This window comes from Carcharhinus amblyrhynchos, chromosome 29 (genome assembly GCF_965287045.1).
Source record: "Carcharhinus amblyrhynchos chromosome 29, sCarAmb.v2.hapA, whole genome shotgun sequence".
Taxonomy (NCBI): Eukaryota; Metazoa; Chordata; class Chondrichthyes; order Carcharhiniformes; family Carcharhinidae; genus Carcharhinus; species Carcharhinus amblyrhynchos.
Window position 1 is genome coordinate 2964980 of NC_137352.1, and position 23549 is coordinate 2988528.

At 41.4% G+C, this 23549-nt stretch overlaps 1 pseudogene; it reads right to left on the reverse strand.

Moving 5' to 3' along the window:
- Positions 1–16781: 16781 nt before the first annotated feature.
- LOC145359975 (U2 spliceosomal RNA) lies at positions 16782–16922 on the reverse strand (annotated as a pseudogene).
- Between the last annotated feature and the right edge of the window lie 6627 nt (positions 16923–23549).

Sequence of the window (23549 nt, forward strand, 5' to 3'; positions counted from 1 at the left end):
GGGAGATGGATCCATCCAGTGAGGGGTGAGTTGAACACACACCGGGATGGGAGTTGTGAATTTGCTGGATGGTGATGGGGTCGGATTATGGGGTGGGGTGGGAAGGGAAGCTGGGTTGGGGAGGTAGGGATTAGGAAGGCAATCTGGTTGGATTGGGGGGGCTGGGGGGCAGGACTGGGTTAGGTCTGGGAGGCATAGTGTTGGCAAGGTTCAGTCAGGAAGTATGGCCTGTGGGGTAGGTCGAGGAGTTCCATGTGGGATTGGGGAATCCCACCAGGGGCAAAAAATGGGTGTAAATACCATTAGGGAAGGGTCTTTCCTGGAAAATAGAGAGTATGGGAGGAGACCCCGAAGGTTGGCTTGTGGGGACAATCCCATGGGACTGCCAGTCTGGTTCTTTACAGTAGGGAAACATTGATCTTCATTTACTTTGTCAATCCCTTTTAGTATTTTACATATTTCAATCACATCCCCTCTCATCCTTCTAAGCTACAGTGAGCATACACCCAAACTGTTTAATCTCTCCTCATAAGTCAACACTTTCATCCCTGGAATCTATCTGGTGAACCGCCTCTGAACTGCCTCCAATACAAGAGGTCACAAGCATAGGTTGAGAGGTGATAGATTTAAAACTGAATTGAGGAGGAACCACTTCTTGCAGAGGATAGTGAATTTGTAGAACTCGCTGCCCCATAGCACAGGGAAGTCTGAATCATTAAATGGTTTTAAGATAGATGTATTTCTGATTTTAAAAAAAGGGTTTAAAGGATATGGGGAACAGATAGAGACGTGGATTTGAAACCAGGGGGAGGTCTGTTTGAATGTCGGATCAGGCTTGAAAGGCTGAATTTTCTATTTCTGCTCCTAATTCCAATGTTCCTAATTTACCTAGCAGTTAGGAGAAGCTTTAATTCTACTAACTTTCTGAGTAACTATTTGTGTAACTCTGGCAGAACCATATAAATTTTGTGATTCAAACTGCATTTCCTAACACAGGCAATTGTCTGGGGGAAATTTATTCTTCTGGGCAATTGCCATGCAACTGCCTACCTATGAAACTCTGAGAGGGTTCCCCACTGCATCCAAACCTGACACTGAGGAGCTCAGATGTTACAGCCAAAATATTGTTGTAAAAGAAGATATGCCCAAGTTTTTTGCCTTGCACTCATCAGGGCACTTTGCAAGAATACCAATATCAGGAGAAAAGAATATTTTTAAAAATTCGTTCATTTGTGACATTGGTGCATCTTTAAGAGGTTTTTTTAAAAAATCATATTCTCTGCAGCTGTCAGTGTTGCCTATAGAGGTCCTTTTATTGCTACTTAAATGGGGTTTGTTTATTTTTAACCTGAGATCTTTTATGATGCTGCATGGTTAGGGGGACACTCATTTGTTCTGACAGTTGTTTTTTCTTCCTAGTGATTTTAAGGTTTTTCTGCTTTGATTGGCAGCAGTTTTAGTTTAGAAGGGACATCAAGCTGAAAAGAAGTGTTTCCTTTTTTTTTGGGAAATTCTACTGGATAGCTGAAAACAAGGCTTCTTGCCTTCCTGGAGTAGAGAGTTTGGTGTTGGTGACTTGACCAGCATCTCTCCCTGGGTTCTGGGAAGTTGTTCTGACTCCAAGCTTGTCTGTGTGTACCTCAAGAGAACTGCAGCATTCATCCAAAGGACTCAGTTCCAATATCACATGAGCATTTGTCTTTGTTATATTAAACATGTGGAAAGGGTTTTTGTCATTAGGAAGTTTTTGTTTGATTGATACATTTCAGATATATTTTCTCAGGGTTATACGTTCTTTCCATTAAAGTTAACTATATTCTTAAATAAACTTTGTTTGATAAAAGCTCCCTGGTAGGTCATTTGAATCATACCTGAGGTGAAACATATAATGCTTATCTGAGCCAAATTCAAAGTGCAAAACTCAAATGATCCAGGTGGGCTTCATAAAACACTTTGAAGTTTGTGACCTGAATTATAACAATTGGGGGCTCTTTTGTAGGATTAAATCTATATATCTTGATTGATTTGGGATTATTGAACTCAAAGACAGTGAGTGGTGAGCATATTTCTGTTTTCCTTTTGGCTGTTGTATTCAGGTTTAAAAAGGGAATGCCTTATGGAATAATGGCTCTTTCAGAGGCTAAGAAATTCCTGGGGGTAGAAGAAGTCACACAGAGTGGTTTGCAAAAGGTGACTAAAACAAAGGTTTTGGAATTGGCAAAAATGTTGCAGTTGACATTACCTAATGCTGTAAGAAAGGGGGAGATAAGTGTGGCGACAGCTCAATATTTAATATTGCCAGAAAAAGTCAAAATCATTGGAAGTGGCTAGAATTCAATTACAAATGAAACAGCTTGAACATGAAAAATAGCTTGAATGCAAAACAAAGGATAATGAAAGCCAAAGGGATGCAATTGGAGCAGAAAATGCAAAAGGGAGGCCATTGCCACAGAAAAAGCCAGAGAAAGTGAGGAACAAAGAGACTGTTTGAATTGCAGGCAAGGGAAAAAGAAAAAAAGAATTTGAACTTCAAAAACTGGCAATAGTGATCATTAGTTAAAATCGGTGGAGGTAAAGGGAAAAGTAATTTGAGGATAGTGATGAGGAAGATGAAAAGGAACAAGAGCTTTGTAGTCAAAGACTTGGTGGGGATCTATTTAATTATGTCCAAGCATTGCTAAGGTTTGATGAGAAGGATATAGAAGCCTTTTTCATTTCATTTGAGAAAGTGGCTAAACAAATTAAATGGCTACAAACCATGTGGGTATTACTGATTCAAACAAAGTTGGTAGGTAGAGTAGTGGGGTGTTTGCATCACTATCAGAAGAGATATCTGGGAAGTATGATGAAGTTAAAAAATCTACCTTAGGTGTATATGAACTAGTGCCAGAAGCCTACAGACAACACTTCAGAAATCTAAGGAAAGAACCTAGTCAAACATACCTAGATTTGAAAGGATCAAACAGAGTAATTTTGATAGATGGATAAGGCTTTGAAAATAGATTTGATGCATGAAGCTCTTCGAGAAATTATTATCTTGGAAGGGTTTAAAAATTCACTTCCTGATGTAGCAAGAACTCATGCAGAGGGTTAAAACTGCAAGGTTAGTGGCAGAAATAGCAGATGATTATGAGTTAGCTCATGAGTCAAAGTTTGGTTTCTGACATCAGTTTCAGCTGCTGAGGGATAGAAACTGGGAAAAAAAGAAATCCTCAGGTGGTAAATGTAAAGGAGATCTTGTGGGATGTAATAAAGACCATGTACCTCAGGTTAAAAAGGAAGTATAGGAGGGTGGAAGAGAAATTAAAAGCTTCAGATGTTTTGCCTGTAATAAATTGACATGTAAAGTCACAGTGTTGGTAGTTTAAGAAAAGCACTGGGAAGACTGATGTGATAAGCCAGTGGGCTTTGTTAAAGTTGTAAAGGGAAGCCCAGTTGAAGTGAAAGAGGTACAACATAATGTGCAGCCTGGTCAAGAATTGATTGATAGGAAGGTGCCAGGTCTCTTTAAATATTTGACTTGTGTGGTACTTGTGATGTGTACCAAGAGGAGTAGGTAAAGAAGATAAAATTTTAAGCAATATGGGAGCAAGTCAATCTTTGATGGTAAGAAATGAAGAGCTGTGTAGTTTGGGAGGAGTATTGCCAGAAAAGATGGTAATATGTGGAATTCAGAGTGAGAAGAGTAGTGTTCCATTATATAAGGTGAGGTTGGAGAGTTCAGTGAAGAGTGAAGTGGTAGTAGAAGTGGTAGAGAAGTTGTCTTGTCCGGGAATAGTTTATCTTGGATAATGATGTAGTTGGATCATAGGTGGGGGTGATGCCTACTGTGGTTGAAAAGCCAGTGGAAAATCAAACAACTGAGTTGTTGAAGGATGCATATCCTGGGATTTTTCCTGATTGTGTAATAACAAGGTCACAAAGTCACAGGTTAAGACAAGAAATCAAAGGTGGAGAAAAGGAAGTTGAAGTTCAATTATCAGGAACGATTTTTGACCAGATGGTTGGAAAAGAACACAAACAGTGGAGGATGAGGTGGATATTTATAGTTCAGGAAAGTTGGCAGAGTTACAACAGAAAGATATAGAAGTAAAACAGTTGTATTAGAAAGCATACACAGAAGAGGTATCTGATTGTATACCAGAATACTATAATCTTAAAAATGGGGTCTTAATGAGGAAATGGAGACCTTTATATATTCAGGTGGATGAAAAGTGGGCAGAAGTTCATTAAGTGGTACAGCTGGTAGAATACAGAAAGATGGTGTTGCGAGTAGTACATGAGGTACAAGCAGGAGGTCATTTAGGAATAAGGAAAACTCAAGTTAAAATACAAAAACATTTTTATTGGCCTGGACTGCATAAAGGTGGAGTCAAATTTTATTGGTCATGTCACACATGTCAAGCGATAGGGAAACCTCAAGCGGTGTTAAAAGCAGCACCCTTAATTCCAGCATTTGAGGAACCTTTTACAAAGGTCTTAATTGATTGCATAGAACCCCTCCCTAAAACAAAAGGTGGGAATCAGTATCTTTTAACTATAATTGATGTCTGCTAGGTTTCCAGAGGCCATTCCATTACGTAATATTACAGCCAAAAGGATTATAGAGGAGTTATTTCAATTTTTTACTAGATGTGGACTACCCACAGAAATAGATCAAGGGTCAAGCTTTACATGAAAATTATTCAAGGAAGTTATGGATAGCTTAGGAATAAAACAATTTAAATCAACTGCTTACCATCCAGAATCGCAGGGAGCATTACAGCGGTGGCATCAAACTTAAAGACAATGTTGAGGCTTATTGTCATGATTATGCAGAGGATTGGAATAAAGGAATTCTACTTGTACTCTTTGCAATTAGGATGCTCCTAATGAATCAACGAAGTTCAGTCCATTTGAATTGATTTTTCATCATGAGGTAAGGAGGCCACTTAAAGAGAAATTCGTGAGTGGGTGTTCTGAGACTATATTATTGGACTATGTATCAAATTTTAGGGAAAGGTTGAGTAGAGCAGGTGAATTGGCTAGACACATTTAAGAATGCCACAGCATGCGATGAAACAGGGAGCAGATAGGAAATCAAAGTTTTGTGCTTTTGCTACCAGTGATAGGTGAATCTTTAAAAGCAAGGTTTAGTGGGCCTTATAAAATTGAAAGGAAGTTGAGTGAGGTAAATTATTTGATAAGAATGCCAGATAGAAGGAAAGTTCAGTGAATCATGTGAAAATGTTTAAAAAGTATTCTGATAGGGAAGGAAAGCAAAAAGAGGAGGTTTCAGTGGTTATTACTCAGAGTGAAGAACCAAATCAAGATGACTCTGAGTTTGACATTCCTCAAATTAAATTGGATAACGAGTTCATGATTAAAAATAGGGATAGAATATTGAGTTACCTTTCAGAGGAAAATTGAACTGACCTGAGTTATTACTACCACACGAACAAATGTGTGGGAATACACTGAGAAGTACTAAAATAATGGGGAGATAGTTGTAGAAAGTGCTGTTCCAACTGAACAACATCCTTGCAAACATGACCTTTTCAAGTTGGCACAGGTTCAGATATTTACTATTTAAATGATCATTGGATAAACATATGGATGATATTGGAATAATGTAGGTTAGATAGGCTTTAGATTGGTTTAACAGGTCGGTGTAACATCGAGGGCTGAAGGGCCTGTACTGTTCTATGCTGTTTACTCGGTCTGAGATGCAGCAGCCGAAAGTCTTGATTTGATTCTCCAAAACTGGTGGAGGTGGTGAAGGAGAGCCAGTTAATTGACAATAATGCGAACAAAGAATGTGAGCAGGTGTGGAGAGTGATACAAGTCAAATTGACTGTTTTGGAACATGTTCCCGAGTTGTTCAAATTGCCTGAATATACACTGCAGTACTGTCAAAGACAGCGCACCATTTATGTTAAGAAAACTGTTGATGAAGCACCGTGCTACTATGGCTACAATGTGTTATCCCACTGATCCTGCTTAGTTTTTGGAGAACATTACCAGAGCTAATTTATCTTTGTAACAACAAACTGAGTTCGGCTTTGGAATCAAAGCAAGATTAAGGATGACAGAGAATATTGGAGAGGAAGCAGTGTGTCATGAATGTGATAAAGAAGGAGTGTTTGATGGTGGAAGACAAGGACTGAAATGGATTATATTATTATGTTTGCATGTTTTGATATTGTAAAATGTATATTTAGTGTGGACTACTAGTAGTGTGAAACTGAAAGTTTGAAAAATGAAACTATCTTTGAATATTGATGGTTTGTTTTATTTCTTAAGGGGGAGGTGTGATGTTAGGAGTTAAGAATGTAATATATTTTAAAAAAAAGTTCTCTGTAGCTCTCAGTGTTACCAAGTTATCTGGAGAAGTCCTTTTATTGCTAATAGATTAGGTTTGTTTATTTTTAATCTTGGATTTTTTGTGACATTGCATGGAAAATAGGAAGGTCATGTGTTTTGGAGAGTTCTTTTCTCTTCCTGGTGATTTTAAGGTTTCATTTTCTGTTTGGCTGGCAGAAGTTTTAGTTTAGAAGGGACATTAGATAGCTGAAAAGAAGTGTTTCTTTCTCTCCCTGGTTTTTAGGAAATTCTGCTGGTTTGCTGAAAGCAAGGCTTCTTGCCTTTATGGAATAGAGAACCTGCAGTTAGTGGCTCAACCAGAATCTCTCGTTAGTGCTCTGGGAAGCTGTTCCGACTCCAAGTTTGTCTGTGTGTCTCAAGAGAGCTCCAGCATACATCCAAAGGATTTCGTTCCAGTGTCACGTGAGCAGTAATCTTTGCTGTGTTAAATCTGCAGAAAGAGTTTTTGTCTATGGGAAGATTTGTTTGATTGGAACATTTTAGATATATTTGTTAAAAGTTGTACGTCATTGTGATTGTTTTGCTTTTGTTTATAATTGATAAAAGTTATTGCTTATTTTCTTTCCAGACATATTAACTATATTCTTAAATAAAATTTGTTTGATACAGGCTCCCTAATGGGCCTTTGAATCATACCTGAAGTGAAACATATCATGCTTAACCTAGCCAAATTCAAAGTGCAAAACTTATGATCCAGGCGGACCTCATAAAACACCTTGGAGTTTCTGACCTGAATTATAACACATAGGATATGAGTATCACTGGCTGGATTAGCATTTATTGCCCATCGCTAAGGGCATTTAAGAGCTAACTACATTGCCATGGATCTGGAGTCACATGTAGGCCAGATCAGGTAAAGACAACAGATTTCCTTCCCTAAAGGATATTAGTGAACCAGATGGGTTTTTACGACAATCGTTTCATGGTCATCATTAGACCTTTAATTCTAGATTTCTATTAAATACAATTTTCACCATCTGCCATGGTGGGATTCAAACTTGGGTCCCCATAGCATTAACCTGGGCCTCTGGGTTACAAGGCTAGTGACAGTTCCACTGTCTTCCCTGAATTAAAACTACAGGAGAAAGAGCCCTGATTGCTTGGCAAATGGATTCTGTTTGGTAAAGGCAATGCCAAGGAGAATGCACCTGTGGATGGTGACTGACAGTTGCTGCAATCCTGACTGTCAGTCACCATTCCTCACTGCATTCTTAAACTGGTTGTCAATGTAATTCTTAGCCACTGAAGATTATTTCGCATGTGTCCAATTGTGGAATCACATCTAATATTGGTCACTCAGTGTGGCGCATTTGCATGTACTCGAAAATACATATATTAATGCACAAGGTTCTGTACTTTGTAGACAGAAAGAACATGTACACACATTGCATTTGTTTTAGCTAAACAGGATAAGTGACAGCCATTGATTCATTCCTCAGGGCATTGAGTCAAGTTGTCTCTAATTTTATTTGGCAGTTAACTATCAGTCACCATCTACTAGAATCATAGAATCCTACAGTGCCAAAGGCAGTCATTTTGCCCCCCGAATGACCTGAGTCTGACACTAAGGAGCAATTTAGCATGGCCAATCGACATAACCCACACATCTTTGGACTGGTGCCCTTTCCATGGTAATATCTCTACCAGAGTCTACCTGTCAACCAGTCTGCATGCTCTTCTCATACAATTCAAGTTGATGTTTTCCCCTTATGTTGGTATTTTGAAAACGTATCTTGACGAGTGCAAGATAAAAAGCTTTGAAGTCTCTTTTATCAGCATAATTCATGCTCTGCGCTACCAAAATAATATTATGTTGATCTAATTTTAAGAAACATAGTTCCCTGCAGAGCGAGGCCTTTCAGCCTTTCACACATGCGCCAGCCATCAAACACTTCTTTATTCAAATCCCAATGTTCATGATTTGCACTGTATAAGCTTGTAGCAGCTCTGGAGTACCTCAATTATGTGATCATTATGTATCTGTAAATTGCCAGTGAGCATACAGCCAGCTGAAGCCACTGGCAAACCTATTTTAGAGATTTGGAGGCTAACTGGAGCATCGTTATAGATGCCACAACCAAGAAAGGCACTATTAATAGATACCTAGACCTGAGACCCCACAGCTGCTGCCAGACCTGCTGGAGTATTTTCAGCATTTTCTGTTATCCTTTCAGAACTAGACTTTATTGTTCAATATCGTGTTATGTCACATATATTTAACAAATGATCAAAAGAATCATTTATCATATTCTGCACAAATTGAGCGAACTCGAAATGATCAGGAATCCGCTAATACCCTGAATATGATTACTATGTTGTTTGCAATTATTTTCAATCAATCATTCAATCATTGGTACATGACTTAATTCTGTGCCAATTTTTAAAGCTTTGTAAGGGAAGGTGCAGAAATTCAGGCTTTTTTAATTAAAATAAAAGATGCAAGTAGATCAGATAGCTATTCAGAATTGTGCCAAATTTTGATAAGCTGTCTTGATCAGTGAGTCAATAACTAGAAGAGCATAAATAGAAGTTCGCTAAATTAAACATAACAGAATAAACAACCATAAATATACACTCCCTCCATCACCAAAGTATGATGGCAACAATGTGTACTATCTGCATGATGCAATGCAGCAACTCACCAAAGCTTCTTTGACAGCACCTTCTAAACTCATGACCCCTACCACATAGAATGACAAGGGCAGCAGACACATGAGAACACCACTGCATGCAAGTTCCCCTCCAAGTCACATAGAACATTACAGCGCAGAACAGGCCCTTCGGCCCACGATGTTGCGCCGACCAGTTAAAAAACAATGACCCACTAACCTAAACCAATCCCTTTTCGTCCATAAACCTATCCACGGATCTCTTAAACGCCCCCAAACTAGGCGCATTTACAACCGCAGCAGGCAGGGCATTCCAATCCCTCACCACCCTCTGGGTAAAGAACCTACCCCTGACATCTGTCCTATAACTACCCCCCCTTAATTTAAAGCCATGCCCCTTAAGTCACACGCCATTCTGACTTAGAGCTACATTGTCATTTCTTCACTGTTGCTGGGAACTCCCTTCCGAATAGCACTAGTGGTGTACCTATGCCACATAGACTGCAGTGGTTCCAGAAGGCAGTTCACCATCGCTTTCTCAAAGGCAATAAGGATGAGCATTAAAGATGCTGGCCTAGCTAGCAATGCACATATTCTGTGAAATATAAAGAAGAGAATCCATAATGAGCTTTTAAAATGAAACTGCATAAATATTGGTTAAAAATAATTTAAGAAAGGTATGGGCAAAGGGAAGTGGATTGAAACGAAATAGATAAATATTTTAGGGATCTAAGTACAAAGTTTCAAATGGCCTACTTCTACACTGTAAAATTCATTGGTTGAGTTAGAGCAAATTCTATTCTACAACAGATAATGATACTCTGAACAAATACTTCATAATCAATCATTGTGTTTTCTAGATTTTTTACCATTTCCAGAGAAACTGAAATCATAGAATCCCAACACTGCAGAAAGAGGCCACTCGGCCCATCAGGTCTGCACCAACTGTTCAAAAGAGCATCCCAACCTTGCCATATTCCTGATGCCCTGTTTAGCATGGCTAATCCATCCAACCTGCACATCTTTGGACTGTGGAAGTTACATTAAGTGTTAGGTTTTTAAAGTAACTGAACGAACACATTATTTTCAGTCAAAATAATAACTTGTGCATTAGTGATTTCTCTAAAGGAAAAAGCTTACTATCTCAGCAATCAACTAAAACAACTGTCTGTTTGAAGTCACTGGTCACAGACATTCAGCAGTGCTGACGAACAGAAGCAATCTCCATCAATGTGAACACAGAGATAAAAGAGAATAGAATAAGAATGGAAATTAAGACACTGATGTGAAGGAACCCACTGTGTGTTCATAATCTTGTCTTATTATGCAAAAACAAGTCGTACTGAATTAAGTACTTTCTTGGTTTGCCTTTGAAAAGATTGGAAAAGCATATGTAGGAGCACATTCGCATTCCCATCAGTTGAGGATTACACTCCTGTAAAGTTAATATATGTGTAATAGAAATCACCCCATTACAAGACTTTCAGACTGTCCGCAGGACAAGCTAACACTATTGCACCCAAGAGAACATCTGAAGCAAGACCCAAATTCACCATACTTCGCAATGTATCTACTTGCTCCCAGTGTCTGAATGTATGTGTGTATATGATTAGTCACTGGGGGGAAAAAAAATCAATAATTGAAAAGTAGTGTCTCAAAGCAGTTTTGCAGCAGCACGTTCATATTCACCAACAGTTCAAACTATCCATTTATAATGTGTCCGTTACTGTTGAGGTAGACATCAAAACCAGCAATCAGTCCTGGAAGCCAAATAAAAGCAAATGACTTGTTAACAATTACAAAACATGCTCCCTCAGTTTTAAAATAATTCTTAAGAGCTATGAGATGCAAATTTTCTGTTTGCTATTTGTGACTAAATCTTGGATGCAAGTTTAAAGCATTTATAATGCCACCACCAATAGCAGAGGTAATCTTACCCAACTGTCACATATTGTCCACAGTATTGACAGATTTTCATATAAGTTTGGCACTAATATTTCCATAAAAGGACATTGGGTGGAATTTTCCCAAAATCTGTCAGAATGTCAGGCTCTGACTGAAAACCGACATGTTGTTCTCCAGAAACACTGCTGGGTTCTCAAACCAGACTTTCTGGCGCTTAGTACACAGAAAATCTAGGGGCATGGTTTACGCTATCACTCTGGTGGGACAAAACCTGATAGAGCCCCTAATCTGCGTTTAAAATAAGTTTTCCCAACCCCCTCAGGAACTCAGAAGATCACCCCATAAGCTTCAGAGAAACCCCCACCACCATGGAAGAATCAGGGAACACTGTCTAACTATGCCCCGGCAACCTCTTTTCCCCAGCACTCCTTTCAACTCCAGCACCCCATCCATCTCTACATAGAAACATAAAAGATTAGGGCAGGAGGAGACACTTCGGTCCTTTGAGCCTGCTCCACCATTCATCATGATCGTGGCTGATCGTCCAACTCAATAACCTAATCTTGCTTTCTCTCCATAACCTTCGATCCCATTCGCCCCAAGTGCTATATCCAGCCGCCTCTTGAATACATTCAGCATTTCGGCATCAACTACTTCCTGTGGTAATGAATTCCACAGGCTCACCACTCTTTGGGTGAAGAAATGATAAAATTTATTTGTCGCAAGTAAGGCTTACATTAACACTGCAATGAAGTTACTGTGAAATTCTTGTTTTTGCTTGCAAAGTGAATAACCTCGCACTTATCCAAATTATGCTGCATCTGTTGTTGATTTGCCCAATCACCCAACTTATCCAGATCATGCTGAAGGATCTCTGCATCCTCGTCACAGTTCACCCTCCAACTCACCTTGGTATCATCTGCAAATTTTGAGATGTTACGTTTTGTTCCCTCATCCAAATCATTCATACTGTGAATAGATGGGGTCCCAGCATCAATTGCTGTGGCACCCCACTGGTTACGGCCTGCCAATTTGAAAAGGACCCAATAATTCCTACTGTTTGTTTCCTCTCTGCAACCAGTTTTCTATCCATCTCAATACACTTCCTCCATTGGCCATTTGTTTTAATCTTGCACAATAATCTTCGTTGGACCTTGTCAAACACTTTCTAAAAGTCCAAATATACATTGACTGTCTCTCCCTTGTCAACTCTATGGGTTACACCTTCAAAGAATTCCAACAGATTTGTCAAGCATGATTTCCCTTTCAAATCCATGCTGACTCTGTCTGATCCTGCCACTGCTTTCTAAATGCTCCACTATAAAGTCCTTGATAATGGATTCGAGAATTTTCCCCATTACCGATGTTAAGCTTACTGGTCTATAATTCCCAGTTTTCTACCACCCTTTTCAAATATTGGAGACATTAGCTACCCTCTAATCTTCAGTCTGTAGAATCCTAGATGACTACCAATGTATCCGTTATTTCCAGAGCTATTTTCTTAAGTACTCTGGAATATAGATTTTCAGGTCCTGGGGACTTATCCACCTTCAATCCCATCAATTTTCCCAGTACCATTTCTCTCCTAATACTGATCTTCCATGGTTCCTCCCTCTCACTAAATCTTGCATTCTCCAACATTTCTGGTATATGATTTGTGTCCTATTTTGTGAAGACAAAACCAAAATATGTATTCAGTTATCTCCTTCCAATACATACCGTTCGTCTGTAGGAATCTATATTTTTCAACCTCTTCATGTTTCTCTGGAAACTCTTCATGTCGGTCGTTATGTTCTCTACAAGCTTACTTGTATTTTGTATGTTCCCCTTTTTCATCAATCCCTTGGTCTTTCTTTGTTGAATTCTGAATTCTAGCACCCCTTTCATCTCCAGCAACCTCTCCCACCCGCCACCCCAACATGCATACCTCTGCCTTTCTAGGCTATTTTCATCTTTTAAGACACTTCTTAAAACCCACCTCCGGCCAAACTTTCTATCTGGCTTGGTGTCAGATTTTGCTTTGTGATCTTGGTAAGTGTCTGAGCATGTTCTTTCTCACCAGGGGCTCTATGTACATTAGTTGTTGTGGGGAGTTGTGACTGGGCAGATAGATGTGGGCCACTTGGATTACGGAGGAGAGGCTGAGGTAAAAACTTCGTTGGCTTATATCAGAGGCGCTGAGCGCAGCGGCAAAGTGCCTCGAAAGAGGTCCTGTCAGAGACTGTGGAAAACAGATAGAGCCCGAGGAAGCGGGGTTCGGGTTAGAATGGCGACTCAGTGGAAAAATGATTCCAGTAAGGCCCCAGGCCTCCCCGGGTTAACTGACTCCGCGCGAGCTCACCCAGCCAGCACGGCAAAGCGGCGCATGCGCAGACTGGAACACCAACAAACCAATCAGAATGAGAAGGTTGCGGATCTAAGGCTGCGATTGGCTCTTAATAAATGATTGACGTTTGAAATAGCCAGTCAGTCTTTGAGCGCAATTGCGATCTGCCCCCGCCCCCGGGCTGTGTTGGCGGTTGGATTTTGGCGGGATGTTGAAGCGATGCGCGGCAATAAACCCAGTCAGGTAGTAAGCATCCAATTGCTGTCCCTCTCTGCGCTGATAACCCTAACCCTGCTGAGCTTTTTCCAGCATTTTTATTTTAGTAAAGCTTGGGGATTCTGTTACTTATCAGATTAATGTTCTCTTCTATCTTTTTTGGATGGGCTGCTCGAGTGCTGATGATTTTATCAGAGATTAGAAAACTTTCCAACTCCCAAACTCAACTCCTGAAGCAAAACCCCCAGCTAGTACAAAGAACGAAAAGAAGTACATCACAGGACAGACCAAGCCCGTGCCAATCATGCCCTAACTAAACTGAAAAAAACCTGCCTTTACTTGGTCCGTATCTTTGATTTGATTTAATTTATTATTGTCATGTATTGGTATGCAGTGAAAAGTATTGTTTCTTGCGCGCTATACAGACAAAGCATGCGGCATATAGAGAAGAAAGGAGCGGGTGCAGGATGTAGTGTTACAGTCGTAGCTAGAGTGTAGAGAAAAATCAATTTAATGTGATGATGTGGAGATGCCGGCATTGGACTGAGGTGGCACAGTAAGAATTCTCACACCACATTAAAGACAAACAGATTTATTTGGTATCACGAGCTTTTGGAGCATTGCCCCTTCATCAGATGAGCGTCCAACCCTAATCCAACACCAACATTTCCACGTTAACAGATGGCTCCACCAACACCGTAAACCGCCGGCTCAAAGTGGAGAAGATCTCCAAGAAGATTGTGCTACTGACACAAACAAAAAGTTCCCACAAAGATGCAAGAAAGCAGACAAAATCCTGACTCATCTGATGAAGGAGAAGTGCTCCAAAAGCTTATGGTTCCAAATAAGCCTGTTGAACTTTAACCTGGTGTGAGAGAACTTAATGCCAGGTAGGTACACTCAAAAGTCATGGCAGCAGGGAAAAAAGCTATTCTTGAGTCATTTAGTACATGTCCTTTAGACTTCTGTATCTTTTCCCAATGGAAGAAGGTGGAAGAGAGTATGTCCAGGGTGCATGGGGTTCTTGATCATGTTGACTGCTTTTCCAAGACAGCAGCAAGTGTAGACAGAGTCAGTGGATGGGAGGCTGGTTTGAGTGATGGACTGGGCTTCATTCATGACCTTTGTAGTTTCTTGTGGTCTTGGACAGAGCAGAAACCATACCAAGCTATGCCAGAACCAGAAAGAAATCTTATAGTGCATCTGTAAAACCTGGTGTGCGTTGGAGTGTATCCCTCTATTCCTTCCCTATCTATATACCAATCCACGTGTCCCTTAAATGTTGCTAATGTGCCTACTTCCACCACCTCTGGCAGCGCGTTCCAGGCACCTATCACTCTGTGAAAAACTTCCCCCGTATATCTCCCTTAAGCTTATCCCCTCTCACCATGAACCTGTGCTCCTTGTAATTGACACTTCCACCCTGGGAAAAGGCCTCTGACTATCCATATTGTCTATGCTCTCATAATTTTGTAATCCTCTATTAGGTCTGGAAAGACCAGGCAACATCCTGGTGAACTTCTTTGCGCTCTCTCCAAATCTTCCACATCTTAGTAACATTAATCCTAAATGTCAGTGTCACCGCAATGCACAATCAACATCTACAATGTTTGTAGCTACACTATAAAATAATATAAATGATATAACATTTAACTTTATTTTTAAATAGAGTTAGTATCTAATTGTTACATAAGTATATCTCCTTGGTTGGCACATGAATGTTGTACCACAGTCATGGCTAACAATGTGTCACCTATCTCTTAAACAGCCCCAGGGATCGAGGAATTGCTTCCACACTGGTTGGTGAGACTCAGCTGGGAAGTCCAGTTTGTAACCTGCAGACTAGGCCACATCCAGGATAGTACATGGGGCCTTTAGAGGTCTGTGCACTCGTTCCGATGCCATATCTTTGCCTCTGCGCGTTCCTGATCGAAATGTCTTTCCATCATTTTTTAAATTTATTTTTATTATTGTCACAAGTAGGTTTATATTAACACTGCAATGAAATTACTATCAAACTCCCCCAGCTGCCACATTCTGCACCTGTTCGGGTAAATTGAGGGAGAATTAGCATAACCAATGAAACTAACCATCATGTCTTTCGGACTGTGGGAAGAAACCGGAGCACCTGGAGGAAATAGACACGGGGAAAACCTGCAGACTCAGCACAGAGAGTGACACAAACCTGGAATCGGACCAAGATTCCTGAAGCTGTGTACCAACCACTGTACTCCCTTCAGCTCTGACCGATCCCCTTGCAGAGTGGCAGCGGGACCCTCCACCCCGCAGATTGCCCCCTAGGTCCCGCCCCTTGGCACTGCCCCATGCCTGGTGGGCAGTGCCATGATGCCCCCTGGGCATGGACACTTTGCCCCTTGGGTAGTGCCAGGTTGCCCATGCCCAGATTGCCCCCCTTTGCTTCAGTGGGGTCATCCCACTAGTTCGCCGAAAGTGGGGAGCTAGTCTGAATGCTGTTGGAGTGAAATACTCCTAGTGCGGTGGGAGATGCTAGCATGCCATGACAATTCAGTCCCGGGTCCGCTAATTATATTTAAATTCTATTTTAAAGGTTATTTAAATATTAGTCCCGCCTCCCAGCCGATTTTTGGCGCTGCGAATCATGCGATTCTCCTGGCCTGCCACATAAAAAAATTAGCTTGGCAGGATGGGAGAATCACCCCCCATGAGATGTTTGAATGTGACAGTTTCCAGGGAAAAGAAATTTACGCAACCATTCCGATCAGGAAAAGGAGAAATAAGCCAACAGCCAGAAATCTGAAGCTTGATATGGGAGGACAGAATAACATCATCCTGCTCCGACCATACCAGAAGATTTTTCCTGAAAATCTGACAGAAGCTGATTATCCAAGGAAAGTTGCTCTAAAGCTGAGCAATGTCATGCCAAAGGCATATGTAAGTACAGAGATTCAACAGCCAGGAACAAATCAAATCACAGGAACACACAAAGGGAAATATGTTAACGGCATGTTTTATGTCACTGAAACAAATGTTCATGCTATCCTAAGATTGAGCAGTGGTGAAGAGTGGCAGCATGTCTCAGTAAGCCATGAGTTGATGGAGGTGAAACAGAAAGAAATCTCACAACATCAGCTTAAAGTTCAACAGGTTTATTTGTAGCAAATGCCCCATGCTTTTGGAACAGCGTGTTCCGAAAGCTTGGGACTTTTTTTTTGTTTAGTTTTTATTCCAATTCAATTTAATCAAGTCCAATTCAGAGTCTCAACAAGCTGAGATATTCCAGATCCAAGCTGACAAGACAGGGTTCTCACCCTCTGTCTTGGGCTTGACCTACATGATCCAAGCTGATTGGAGTAGGTATAGCTCCTCCTCCAAGGCTTGATTTCATTTGCATCTTAGCCAAAAGGCCGAGATGCCGCTTGAAAAAATTGCTTCAAATGAAGCTAAAATGCAATCTAATGACTTCAACCAAGTACAGCATGTCAATACTACACTTGATCTTAGCCAAAAGGCTGAGAAGCGAGGGCACTTTTTTTAATTTCAAAAATATGGTTTATTCATAAAAATCTCAATTAAACTTTTGCAAATTTACATGTCTAAAAATTGCAAACAGTGCAGAATAAAAACATTTTTACAGTAGTATACAAGTTACAGTCATTACGTTTCAAAACTTAAAACTTTATACATGCCTCAAAATTTACTGTGTGCTGTTATTTCTCAGATAGGCACACAGTTACGCAGGCCAAGAGTATTCTACAGTTCCCGGGCCCTCAGTCTGTCTCTGTTAAAAGGCCTCACAGTGTGGCCTTTCCCCATTGTGCCTTTGCGGCGGCTGCCCCAAGCTTCAGCACGTCCCTCAGCACGTAGTCCTGGACCTTGGAATGTGCCGGTCTGCAACACTCGGTCAAGGACAGTTCTTTCAACTGGAAGATCAGCAAGCTTCGGGCGGGTGTTTTTTTTTCCAAAAATTTACTTTATTCATAAAAATCTCAAGTAATCTATTGCAAATGTACAGGGCTTTGAGCTGCAAAACAATGTGGAATCAAAACATTTTTACAGATCTGTCCAAATTACAGTGACTACATTTCAATACTTAAAAACTATATCCATGTCTCAATATTTACAGATTTGTGCTAATTACAATGATTACATTTCAATACTTAAAACTATATACATGCCTCAATTAATTACTGTGTGCCGTTAGTGCTCAGATTGGCACACAGCTACGCAGGTCGAGGGTGTTCTGCAGTTCCTGGGCCCTCGGTCTGCCTCCATTAAAAGGCCTTACAGTGTGGTCTTTCCCCATTGTGCCTTTGCGGTGGCTGCCCCAAGCTTCAGCCCGTCCCTCAGCACGTAGTCCTGGACCTTGGAATGTGCCAGTCTGCAACACTTGGTCGAGGACAGCTCTTTCAGCTGGAAGATCAGCAAGTTTCGCGCGGACCAAAGTGCGTCCTTCACCAAGTTGATGACCTTCCAGCAGCAGTTGATATTTGTCTCGGTGTGCGTCCCCGGAAACAGCCCGTAGAGCACAGAGTCCTGCGTCACTGAGCTGCTCGGGACGAACCTCGACAAATACCACTGCATCTCACTCCAGACCTTCTTTGCAAAGGCACATTCCACAAGGAGGTGTGCGACCGTCACGTCAGCCCCGCAGCCGCTTCGAGGGCAGCGTGCGGTGCTGTTGAGACCTCGAGCGTGCATAAAGGATCTGACGGGGAGTGCCCTTCTCACCACCAGCCAAGCCAGGTCTTGGTGCTTGTTTGTCAGTTCTGGTGATGAGGCTGATATTTTTCTGATCCCCATTTCCCCATAACTCCTGATCCCCTTTTTAATCAAGAACCTATCTAACTCTGTCTCAAAGACCTGGCCTCCACAGCCTTCTGCAGCAAAGAGTTCCACAGATTCAGTACTCTCTGGCTGAAGAAATTCCTCATCTCTGTTTTAAAGGATTGTCTCTTTAGCCTGAGGTTGTGCCCTCTGGTTCTAGTTTTTCCGACTAGGGGAAACATCCTCTCCACATTCACTGTATCCAGGCCTGGCAGTATCCTGTAAGTTTCAGTAAGATCCCCCCTCATCCTTCTAAAATCCTGTAAGCTTCAACAAGATCCCCCCATCACCCTTCTAAACTCCAATGAATACAGACCCAGCATTCCTCATACAACAAGCTCTTCATTCCAGGGATCATTCTTATGAACCTTTCTGGACACTTTCCATCCTTCCTTAGGTACAAGGCACAATGCTCCAAATGGGGTCTGAGGAATGTACTTCTGAGGCCTTATACAGTCTCAGAAGTATATCCCTGCTCTTCTAATCTAGCCCTCTCGACCTGAATGCTAACATTGCATTTGCCTTCCGAACTGCCAAATGAACCTGCACGTTAGCCTTAAGAGAATCTTGAACAAGGATTCCCAAGTCCCTTTGTAATTCTGATTTCCTAAGCATTTTCCCATTTAGAAAATTTCCATTCCTTCTTCCAAAGTGCATAACCTCACACTTTTCCATTGTATTCCATCTACCACATCTTTGCCCACTCTCTTAGCTTGGCCAAGTCTTTCTGCAGCTCCCCCCCCACCCCCCGCTTCCTCAATACTTTCTGCCCCTCTACATATCATCTGCAAACTTAGCAACAGTGCCTTCAGTTCCTTCTTCCAAATCATTAATGTGTATTGTGAAAAGTTGTGGCCCCCTGAGACACACCACTAGTCACCAGCTGTCACCCTGAAAAGTATCCGTTAATCCTCACTCTCTGCCTTCTGCCAGTCAGCTAATCTTCTATCAATGCCAGGATCTTACCCTTAATATTATGGCTCTTAACTTATTTAACAGTCTCCTATGTGGCACCTTGTCAAAGGCCTTCTGGAAATCTAAATAAGTCATGTCCACTGGTTCTCCTTTATCTAACGTCTTTGTTATCTCGTCAAAGAACTCTAACAGATTTGTCAGACATGACTTCCCCTTGACAAAGCCATGCTGACTCAGTCCTCATGCACTTCCAAGTACTCTGCAATCTCATCTTTAATAAGGGCCTCTAAAATCTTGCCATTGACCGATGTCAGGCTAACCGACCTATAATTTCCTGTCTGCTGCCTCCCTTCCTTCTTAAACAGTGGTGTTACATGAGCATACATGAGGTTTAAGCAACTAAAAACAGATGTAGCATTTGAAGAACACAGGAAAAGTAGAAAAGAGCTCAAACAGGGAGTTAAGAGGGCAAAAAGGGGTCATGAAATGTCCTAGGCAGAGAGGATTAAGGAGAATTCCTAGGCATTTTATACATATATTAGGAACAAGAGGGTGGCTAGAGAAAATTTGGTCCACTAGAGGACAAAGGAGGGAAATTATGTGTAGAACCAAAGGACGTGGGTGAGATTCTTAATGAGAACTTTGTATCGATATTCACAAAGGAGAGGGACACATTGATGGATGGTGTCTCGGAGGGGTGTAAACCCTTTAGAACAAGTCATCATTATGAGGGAGGAAGTGTTAGGTGAATTAAAAAGCATTAAGGTGGACACATCCCCAGGGCCAGATGGCATCTATCCCAGATTACTGAGGAATACGAGATAAAATTGCTGGGCCTCTAACAGCAAACTTTGTTTCTTTGTTTTCCACTGGTGCGGCCCTAGAGGATTGGAGGATAGCCAATGTTGTCCCATTATTTAAGAAGGGTAGCAAGGATAATCCGGATAATTATAGGCCAGTGAGCTTGACATCAGTGATAGTGAAATTGTTGGAGATGATTCTTCGGAATAGGATCTATACGCATTTGGAACTGAATGGTCTTGTTAGCGACATACAGCATGGTTTTGTATGAGGGAGGTCAGGTCTCACTAATTTAGTTGAGTTTTTTCAGGAGGTGACAAAAATGATTGATGAGGAAGGGCTGTGGATGTTGTCCACGTGGACTTTAGTAAAGCATTTGACAAGGTCCCTCATGGCAGGCTTGTGCAAAAGATTAAATCTCATGGGATCAGGGGTGAACTAGCTAGATGGATTCAGAACTGGCTTGGCCATAGAAGACAGAGGGTAGTGGTGGAAGGGAGTTTTTCTGAATGGAGGTCTGTAACTAGTGGTGTTCGCAAGGATAAGTGGTGAGACTTCTGCTGTTTGTAATATATATAAATGACTTAGAAGAAAACGTAGCTGGCCTGATTAGCAAGTTTGCAGATGATACTAAGATTGGCAGAGTTGCAAATAGTGATAAAGTTTGTCAGAGAATGCAGCAGATATAGTTAGGCTGGAAAAATGGGCGGAGAAATGACAGATGGAATTTAATCCGGACAAATGTGAGGTGATGCATTTTGATCGATCCAATTCAGATGGGAGTTACAAAATAAATGGCAGAACCATCAGGAGCATAGACACACAGAGAATCTGGGAGTACAGGTCTACAGATCCTTAAAAATGGCAGCACAGATGAAAAAGGTGATGAGGAAAGCATATGGCACGCTTGCCTTCATCAGATGGGGCATTTGAGTATAAAAGTTAGCAAATTATGTTACAGTTGTATGAAGCATTGATTATAGGCCATATTTGGAATACTGTATCCAATTCTGGTCACCACACTGCCAGAAGGAGGCTTTGGAGAGAGTGCAGAAAAGGTTTACCAGAATATTGCCTGGTATAGAGGGTATTAGCTGTAAGGAGAGATTGAATAAACTGGAATTGTTCTCCTTGGAAAGAAGGAGGCCAAGGGGTGACCTGATAGAAGTTTATAAAATTATGAGCAGGATAGATAGCGTGAGGAGTTGGAAACTTTTTCCCATGGCAGGAATGACAATTACAAGGAAGCACAAGTTCAAGATAAGTGAGGAAAGATTCAGTAGAGATGTGCGGGGGAAGTTTTTTTACACAGAGGGTGGTGGGAGTCTGGAATGACTGTCAAGTGAGGTGGTTGAGGCAGTTATATTAGCCACATTTAAGACTTATCTTGAAGGCATATGAACAAATGGAGAATAGAGGGATATGAACTGTTGGCCTAGATAGGTAAATGTGATTGGTACAGGCTTGCAGGGCAGAAGGGCCTGTTCCTGTGCTGTATACTGTTCTTTGTTCTATTGTGTAAGTTTAAAAGATCATGACCCTCATCTTTATGAAGCCATGGAGATAAACAGGAAAGCAGAGAGTGAGCTAAACTATGATAATTTCCATGATATGCAAGGGGAACCACTAATTGACCACTCAGTTAGCTAATTGAAATGAGCTCCCTTGGGACTGGTAATTATACCAAGCCCTGTATAAAGCAAGACCCTGAAAGGGCCCATTAACCCTTTAGCCTCACTTGGGATCTGTTGTGTTCACCACAGGCTTGTGGTTATTGTTTATTTTCATTTTGTGCAAAGAAAGCATGGTTCCTTCCCAGCTGACCCTTGGAGTTATTATATTGGTGACTAGATAAAGGTGCAGTTTTGTAACCCTGCTCATTAGATTCTGGTAAGCCTGTGTCATTCAGTCTTTGCAATGCCATTTTTTTGGAAGTTGGAGCCATACGATGCTAATATTGAGACTGGCCACGTATGCTGAGAGAATGAGGTATTTCTTTTGAGCAAACAAAATAGGAGATATTTGGCAAATGTCATTCTATTGACTGCGTGTGGGACTGCAACATTCAGTATTATAAAAAGTCTGACGTATCCAGAAACTCCAGATTCCAAGACCTTTGGTGAGTGAATCGAAATGGTGGCAAATGGTGGTGAATCTCTGGAATTCTCTGCCCGTTGAAGTGGTGGAGGCTGCCTCGCTAAATATTTTTAAGAAGCGGGTTGATGGGTTTTTGATAAGAGAAGGGATTGAGGGTTATGGGGAGAGGGCGGGAAAGTGGAACTGAGCCACGACAGATCAGCCATGATCTTATTGAATGGCGGGGCAGGCTCGAAGGGCTAGATGGCCTACTCCTGCTCCTATTTCTTATGTTCTTATGTTCTTATGTTCAAATCATTATGATCCTAAACCATCCGCGATCTTGCAGTAGTGTAGGTTCAATACAACCGCTAGATTTGCAGGAATCCCTGACATGGCGGAGCATTGCGAATATGGCACAGCATCACTGGTAATGCTTAGAGACTGTTTAGTGTGCCACATAAATGATCTAGCAACCCCAACAAGGCTTTTGACGGAGCCAAAACCTAGATTTAAAATAAGCCATAGAGCTTGGGAAATTGCAGAGAAAGTGGCCCAAGAGCTACAAGGATCTTTAGATAGTAATGTCCATTGGCTTGGGGGAGCATCCCACTGTAGACGCAAGTCCCCATTTGAACATATTTGTGAAACGCAGCCTTAGGTGAGGAAAAATGAGCAAGAAAAGAATCCAGGGAAGTCCAACAACAGACCTCCACAGTTTAAGGAGCCAGTGCATGCAGCCAGTGCATGCAACCAGGGAGCCTACCCCAAGCAAGGCTACCAAAACAAAGAGGGTGTGCAATGCCCATATCGAAGGACGAAGCTGCCCCAAAACAGAATGTACCAGATAAGTCAGGTTGAAGAGGAGGAACTAGCATTACTAAATTGTGTCACACACCAAAGGTGGCCCCAATACAGATACAGCTCCAAGTGAATGGACACCCATTGGATATGGAATTAGACACAGAGGCAGCAGTATCCATTGTAGGGGAGCGTGAATTTAGAAGATTGTGATTTGGTATCTCTACATTCAAGTGAAGATACTAAGGCAAGATTGGCAACTATTTTGGGAGAGCCAATACGAGAGGCAGGGACCACTGTAAGCCTTATATGGACAACAAACATTTTGATTCCTGTTGATAGTGGTACGAGGGCCAGGCCCCAGCCTTTTGGGGAGGGACTGTTAACAAAAAACAGTGCTCGGAGGAAAAGTTTCAAATGGGCACTGAAAACTTTTATCTGAAATAATTGGAAAGCACCCGGAGGTTTTCAAGACAGGCCTTAGAAAAATAAAAGGGGTCAAGGCCAACATTTACTTGGACCCAGATGCTCAATCAAGATATTTTTAAGGCAAGACCAGTTCCATATGCACTACAAGTGAAAGTGGAGGACAAACTGAAGCGATTAGAAGGGTTGGGGATAATTAGACTTGTACAGTTTTCCGAGAGGCCGCACTGGTAGATCCAACGTTGAAGCCAGACAACACAATCCGCCTGTGATGGTGAATAAAATATTTTGTTTAGACAAATATC